Consider the following 8,083-nt stretch of genomic DNA (forward strand, 5'->3'; position numbering starts at 1 on the left):
GCGCAGCCACTGCGGCGTCAGGGCGACGCGCGGATCCGAGCGTACGCCGCTGACCTGCCAGGACCGAGCTCGAGCTCCCCGCAGCAAACTCTCGGAACCAACCCCCGCTCGGTGCCGTTGCAACTCGTCCGACCGGCGCGCCGGGCCGCGGGAGGAACGTTCCGGCTTCAGGAAGGGCCGGCCTGGAACGGGGCAGGGAGTGGTGCCCGGTCCCCGGGGGGGGCTACACGGGGGTAACACAGGGAACACCTCTCTCTCCAGCCGCGTCCCGCCCGTTACTGTGCGAGGCGGCTGCCGTGTATCGGCCCCAGCCGGCAGCCCACAGGCGCTGCCCGGCTACACGGGACCCCAGCACTCTCCGGGGCATGTGGAGTGTCCGCGCTCCTATCTCCACGGGCCCTGCTCCGCCCGCTGCCTCTCGGGAGGAGACGGCTCTGAACCTGGCCCAGGACCCCACTGGGCTGGACGCTTGCAACTGGCTATGGCAGGGGTATTGTGCTAGGCTCTGCAGCCTCCACTGCTGGCCGCCGTCAGCCAGAGACAGGACTCGGGCTTAGATAGTCCCCAGGGCCTAAGCCGCGGGACCGGCAGATCACCCGCAGAAACGCTGCATGAGCGCCAGCCGCCCGCAGGCATGCCACCGAAGGCTGCCTGACTGCCGTGCTTGGGGCGGCAAAAAACATAGAGCCACCCCTGGATGGACTTTAAGGCGGGTTTAGCCTCGCACTTCCTTGGTTCCTGCCAGGGGAAACTGTCCCCAGACAGAGCTGTCCTCTCTCGTGGCCTCTGAACCTTTGTTCTATTTCACCCATTAAGTTCAAATCTCTCTGTGAGGAGGTAAGAGGAGTTAAGTGGCAATTGCATAAAGACAAGTTCCAGTTTTACATGAAACACAAATAGCGCCATATCCCAAACCCCTGAAATAACTCAGCACCTGGTTGGTAAACTGCATGAAACTAAACCCAGACAAGTCAGAGCTGCTGTGAAGAGGGAAATGTTTCAAATTATTTGTCACCACCACCATGGCAGGCTTGATGAGTACAACACACAATATAGCTAGGAATTAAGAGACACTGAAAAGCTCTGCAACATGTGAAACTCTCCTATTAGGCACCATACATCATCATAAGCACAATCGCTTTGGTAACTACATTAGCTTCCAGTGAAATACCAGATTAAGTTTAATGTCCTGGTCTTGACCTTCAAAGCTGTCAAAAGGATTGGACAAGTGGTCTTCAATACTGCCATCAAGCTGTGCTCTGCAAGAACAAAAGTGAGACTAGTGGGAGCTGATACAGCAATTGATAGTTAGCTGTGATACTCCCTTAAAAGCTAAGATTGGGACAAACCTTGCCACTGTCAGAATAAAATACAAGACATCTCTCTGCCATAACTTACAATACTAAGAAATATTTAATAAAAAAAATCCATGTGCTGGGCAAGGAGGTATTTATATCTAGAATATTCTCTTGATTAGAGTTTGTAAGGCACTCCAATATTGACTGTGGTGGTTAGCATCTCTACCGAAGACAGACTGATCTAGTTCAGATCCAGAAGTAGCTTTACCCTAGGTCAAATAATGAATCACACAACTGTTAGTCCCCTACTCTAATTACTTGACAAAGATCCCAGTCCTCCAAAGACTGTTTATATAGTGTGAATACCCCCAAAATCAGTGGGACTACTCACAGGGTTTAGAGTTCTGCAGGTTCATAAATCTGTAGGATTGGGGCAAAATTCCTGTCCATGTAGATATAAATTAATCTTGTTTCCCATATAATAATACTGTTTCTCTTGGTCATTTGCTATTATTCACATAGTGCCAGATTGTGGAGGTATCATGCCAATTGTTCATAAATAAATTTGTTTCATGGGGAATGTGTTGTCAAGGAAGTATGATTTTCCACCAGATTAAAGCACTACTTCTAAAAACACCTGTGTAAATCATCTTTATTTTAGTCATTAACTGAAGTATCTGAGAGGTAGGATTTATACATTAAAATGCAGTATTACGTGTAAGCAGGGCCGGCGCAACCCATTAGGCGACCTAGGCGGTTGCCTAGGGTGCTAACATTTGGGGAGCGGCGGCCGGATCTTTGGCCGCCCCGGTCGTCGGCAGTATTTCGGGGGCGGGACCTTCTGCCACCTCTGCTGGGGGTGGTATTTCAGGGGTGGGACCTTCCGCCGCCTAGGGCGACAAAAAAGCTGGCGGCGCTCCTGCGTGTAAGTTACTGTACATCTATTTTTTCCATTTGTTGAATGTTCCCTAATGATACTATTATAGTCTAGAGCAATAGCCCCAAATAGGGTAGTAACACTCTTGTAAGACACAGAGTCTGTAATTCAGGGGTTCTCAAACTGGGGGTTGGGACCCCTCAGGGGTCGTGAGGTTATTACATGGGGGGTTGCGAGCTGTCAGCCTCCACCCCAAACCCCACTTTGCCTCCAGCATTTATAATGGTGTTAAATATATAAAAAAGTGTTTTTAATTTATTAGGAGGGGTCGCACTCAGAGGCTTGCTATGTGAAAGGGGTCAGCAGTACAAAAATTTGAGAACCACTGCTGTAATTGTTTTACTTCTACACAGTAGTGTAATATATTTGATATGGCTTTATGACTAATCAACTAATTAATAGAAAATTTTTGAACAAACAAAAAGTTAATAATTTTTACAAATCAAATAGAATCTCAGACTTTGACCTCAGAATGCTTTCCTTGGGGCTAGGAACCTGTTTCATTGGGATAATTTACTTTGTTTAGGATTTTTTGTAATAAAACATCATTACAAAACCTATGGACAGTTATTTGACTCATACATGAAATCTCCCAACATTTATTACATGGAACAACATTATTATGAGTGGGTGTGGTAATTGCTATGAGGAAGAGAAACAGCATTTTTCTAAGGATTTAGTAGTTTCTATTTTTTAAGTGTCTAAAATAGTCTCTCATGCAAACTCATTGCATACTCTATATGGAAACCCTTAAAAATAATTTATTTAAGGATTCAAACTTCTGAAAAGTACTGGCTTCTATATATCTGACAGTTCTTGGTATCAAATAGACTTTAAACCCTTTCCAGATTTGTGTTCAGGTCACAGGGGCATTTTCTAATAAACTAACTAATATTTCAAGACAGCATGGTCAAGTGGACTACACATGGTTTTAAGCCATTGTAATCCATGGCTGACTGACAGACTTCAAGATGGTCGTATCACTTCTGCTTGTCTTGGTTTCCCTATCTATAAAATGGGGATATTTCCCCACTTCACAGGGTGAGAGATGTGGACTGAATGCTGTTTGTATAGTACTCCTAAAATACAAGGTGGTGAGTAAGAATTGAGATTACTCTTCATAAAATGGCTGGATTTTAGTAAATTTTAACTTAACAGAAGTGTTCCATTGTTCAAAGAGAAGAATTCTCAACCTATTAGAATAGAATTTTATTAATCTTTTAACACAGTAGGAGAACTATCAATAAAGAGTCCTACACCTGGAATCTTCCAGCATTTAAAATCTTGGGAGTGCTTTCACCCAGTGTTTGTGCAGTCCAGTGTTAATGCAAATCCAGAATAGCAATATAGTCTTGCACAAAACAGTCATCACAAGGATTTCCTGGAACGCGACTGTGACACTACACCCCATATTCTTCATAGTGATATTATGTGATTATGGCATAATTATGATGTATTTTATGCAAGATAGGTTATGTGAGATATCATTGAAAAGGTTATGATTTACTGAATATGATTATCCTATTTGTATGCATGTATCATTTTTGTATCTGAAGTTAGGAATATTGACTATGCATCTATATTACAAATGTGTTTACACATGGGGAACGCCCACTAGACAAAAGGCTCTCAGTCTAGATGGCTGGCTAGGAAGGACCCATTCAGGTTAATGAGCCATTAGGAGAAAACAATAGGCCTTAGAAGGTGAGCCTTCCTGAGGATGCTACAGAAAGCCTCCAAGTTATGGCTGCTGTGACACTAGAGGGACATGTGACCAGAACTCCAGCATGCAAGATCAGTATTTTTCCAATGGCTGGCTTGGGAACCAAGCTTTGAAACAAAGGGTATATCTACACTGCAAAGTTGTCAACAAAACTTTTGTCTTTCATGGGTACTTAAAAAAGCCCCTCTCCCCCCCATGAAAGACAAAAGGTCTGCCAATGCAAGTGGCAGCGTGAACACAGCTTTGTGGGCAGGAGCACTCTCCTGCGGACAAAGCTAATGCCACTCACGGGGCTGGAAGTATTTTGTCAGCAGAAGTACTGACAAAGAGCCTTTACACACGCTGACTTTTAGCAACAAGGCTGTATCAACACAGCCTTGTCGCTAAAACCTGCATGGTGTAGACAAGCCCAAAAGGTTCCTGCCACATACAAAAGCTATTGAAGGCAGGGGAGTGACATCATCGTGGTTCTTCTCTGACTCCCCACGCAAAGACTCCTGGAAACACCTGAGGAACGAAGACTCAACTGGGGGAAGTGCTGGACCCAAGCTAAAGAGTCACCTGGTGACTACAAACTGTAAGCAAGTGCAGCTTACCCCTTACGAATCTGCAGCCTGCTTGTATCATTACTTAGGGTGAAGATTTGCTATTCAGATCCGATCTGTGTAGTATATTAAGCTTAGTTTGCATGTTTTGTTTATTTGCTAGGTAATCTGCTTTGATCTGTTTGCTAGGTAATCTGCTTTGATCTGTTTGCTATCCCTTACAAACACTTAAAATCTCTCTTGTGGTTAATAAACTTGTTTTTGCTTTGCCTAAGACCAGTGTGTGGGAGTCATAACTCGGGGTAAAAAGCTGTTGTATATTCCTCTCCACGTTGAGGGAGGGGGCAAATTTAAAGAGCTTATGCTGTACAGTTCTCTGGGCAGCGCAAGTTGGTATAATTTTGGGTTTACAATCCAGAGGGGGGTGCATGCCTGAGTAGTTAGGAAGTTCCTTAGCTAGAGCCTTCCCATGCAGGGCTGGTCACAGTGTCTGCATGTAACTGCAGCTGGGTGTATCCCGACCTATATGTGGGCTGGGTAGCTTGTCACAGCAGTACAGTGTAAAGGGAGCCCAGGCTGGTGGGTCAGGGGGACTCAGTGGAGTCCCAGTTCTGATGGCACCCCGGGGGAAACCCATCACAAGGACATTTCCTCCAGATCAAATGCCTTGTTCACCACTGTGCCTGATGTCATGCTAGTAATGTTTCTGTGGTCCGTTTGAAAAGATTTCCCTGACAAAGAACTGATGGAAGCTGTGTACTCAGTCTTGCATCTGGGTGGCCTATCTTATGCCTTTCCAAGAGAGGATGGGCTTCAGCACAGATGTTGCAGATACTGTAGAGCTTATGAGGAAGTTTTCAGGCAGTAAGGAATACAAATATGACTTCAAGACTAAGATACAAGCCTTTGACTGAACACACAGTCTAGTTCCTTGTAAGGACTACAATAATAGGTGGGTGAAAATATCAAATACAGTCCCATTTAACTTGAGTAAGAGTTTAAGTTGTACTAGGTCATTGCCTGCCAGAGCAGTGGGTGCATAGAATTGAGAGTTTTATATATAAACAGGCACAAAGCCCAGTGAATGAAGTATATTCCCTCTGAGAAACCAATTTAAAATGGCTTGTGATGCTTCTGAAAACATGAGGTATAGATCAGTCAGAGTTAGCAACCCCACTGAAGAGTAGGTGCATCAGCTAACACATATCTTTTATGTTTTAATGGGTATCCAGATAATGGAAAAATATGTATTCAACTTTGACAGCTTTATTGATGTGAAAGAAACTGTAGTGAAATGCTACATGTTACGCTCAATCTACTAAAGTGAGTGGCTGAATGTAGAGTATTTTTTTCAGTTGCGAGTTAAAAAGAAAAATCACTCCATTTTACTACAGTTCTTGGGTAATGTTTCTGTTTCTGGAAGTGAAGCCTTCCAAAAGAACATATTACTAGATAAACAGCCAACCATGTGCACTCACATTTTCAGAAATCTCACCTTCTTAAAAAACAAGCACTAATTCATATGGTCATTGACTGCAACAGGCAGCTAGAATTTAGATATCAAAAAAAGATGATTTTCAAAATACTTGTTTAGTAGGAACATATAAAGGTTAATAGAATGAGTGCTTCTCTTTAGCTCTTATTTCAGCTTCACTTAATGAACTCCAAGAAACTGATATGCAACTTGGTTTAATTATACAGCTTCAAAAACAAGTGACAACATTAGATACAAGTCAGTAGTCTCTGTATGTACATAGTATTGGTCTTAATCATGTTGACTAGATATCCAATTGAAATGCAGCTGCTTTACTTGCTGCATGCTACTAATTATGTCAGATAAAATTTGGCCCCAAATGTAGGTTTTATAAAACCACACACCAATAGAAATGTTTTCACTATTTTATTTTAAAATTCCAATGGAAACAGATTAAAAGAAACCCACATTATTTCCTTGTACTATTTGCAACCCAAATATTTTAGCATTGGTCCAGCACATGAGAATGAGTGTCAAATTGACTAGAAGGACTAATCTATTTACATCATCCAAACAGTGTGAAATGTGGAAGGAAAAAAAAAGTAAAATCAGATTTGTTGTAAAATGGTTTTATTGAAGGTATTCAGTAACATAGGCTAAAAATATGTTTTTAGAAGCACAAACTTGCTTACCCTTTAAGAGCAGTTAATGTGAAAAATGATTTACTTTAAAAAAAAATTATATATATATATATATATATATATATATATATATATATATATATATATATATATATATATATATATATATATATATATATATATATATATACACACATACACACACACACACACACACACACACACACACACACACACACACCGCAGACAATTTAAGTATCACATCAAAAATGTAAGGGTGCAACTTACAGAAAAGATTGTTTTATTAGGTAAAGTGTTCTGGAATTTCCATGAAGAGTCACTTCCTCTTCCTTTTAAGAGAATATTTAAAAACAAAACAAAAAATTAGCAGCTAGCATGGGAATTTAAGCCTAAAAAAGGAAGATTCAGAACTTTATTAAAACCACTGAACTTCACTTTGGTTTTAGTTTATTTAGGCCCCTACAGAACTATTTTAATTACAATGGTCAAAACATTTTGGCGGTTTAAAAAAAAAATGGCCAAAGTTAATTGCATCAGACAATGGATTGACTTAGTTCTGCTAAATAAACAATATTTAGCAGAAGACAACTGCTCACAGGAACATCCAGATTCTCCACATAGTCTCACAGTTACAAATCATATGTAAGCCATAAAAAGATTAACTGGTTATTCTAAATACATGCCTGTACAATAAAAAAATCTAAAATACAAATGTAGATTGCTTTTAAAAAAGCAAATATATTCACATTTAATTTCACGTTTTCATTAGTTACACACTACATTGGTCTCATTAATACACTTACTTATGCAACTGAACTCATTCCTAAACAAATGATTAATCATGACCCTACGAATGGAGTGGTTAGAGTGGGATATAATGCACACTGCAGAAGTGAAATTTTTAAGGCCCCAGAGGTTACTGTTTATGTAAGCAACACAGATCCAAATGTGTTGCAATTAGGAGCCAGAAGAGATGCAGCATTATCTGGAAACTGCTTTTCAAAATTAGGGCATACCATATGGAGTAGAGAACAAAGCTGGGGAATGAGTCAATATGCAGACAAGGGCAATCATATTTAAAGTCCTCAACCACTGTTGAGGAAGAGAGAGAAGTCTGCAACTTAATACTAAATAAGTCAAACTTTTAGATAACAAACCTTGGACCTGAATTGTTCCCAGGCAAAAATGCCAGGCTTCAAATAGAACAGATTCCTTGTCTGGTTTGTTAGAGGCTGTACTCGATAGTAAACAAGGTATCAAAATTTGTTACATTGAGGTAACTAAAACTGAGGCTGTTGGTGGGGTGGGTTTTTGTTTGTTTTTTAACCAATAAGACAAAAGGGGTTTTGCTTCTCAGCTGCAACCAAAGCCATTTTATATCCCATTGTTACAAAACTGGACATAACCTATTTAGTGATTCTAATTTGTTTCCTTCTTTTCTCCT

General features: G+C 41.0%; 1 protein-coding gene across 2 annotated transcripts in view; it reads right to left on the reverse strand.

The window, feature by feature from the left end:
* Positions 1-137, reverse strand: part of LOC135879929 (general transcription factor IIH subunit 2) — a 28,405-nt gene extending 28,268 nt beyond the window's left edge. For both annotated transcript variants that reach the window (XM_065405963.1, XM_065405965.1), the window contains exon 1: positions 55-137. The gene's annotated coding sequence lies outside the window, so the exon portion shown is untranslated. The remainder of the gene's footprint in view (positions 1-54) is intronic.
* Between the last annotated feature and the right edge of the window lie 7,946 nt (positions 138-8,083).

This window comes from Emys orbicularis, chromosome 6 (assembly GCF_028017835.1).
Source record: "Emys orbicularis isolate rEmyOrb1 chromosome 6, rEmyOrb1.hap1, whole genome shotgun sequence".
Lineage (NCBI taxonomy): Eukaryota > Metazoa > Chordata > Testudines > Emydidae > Emys > Emys orbicularis.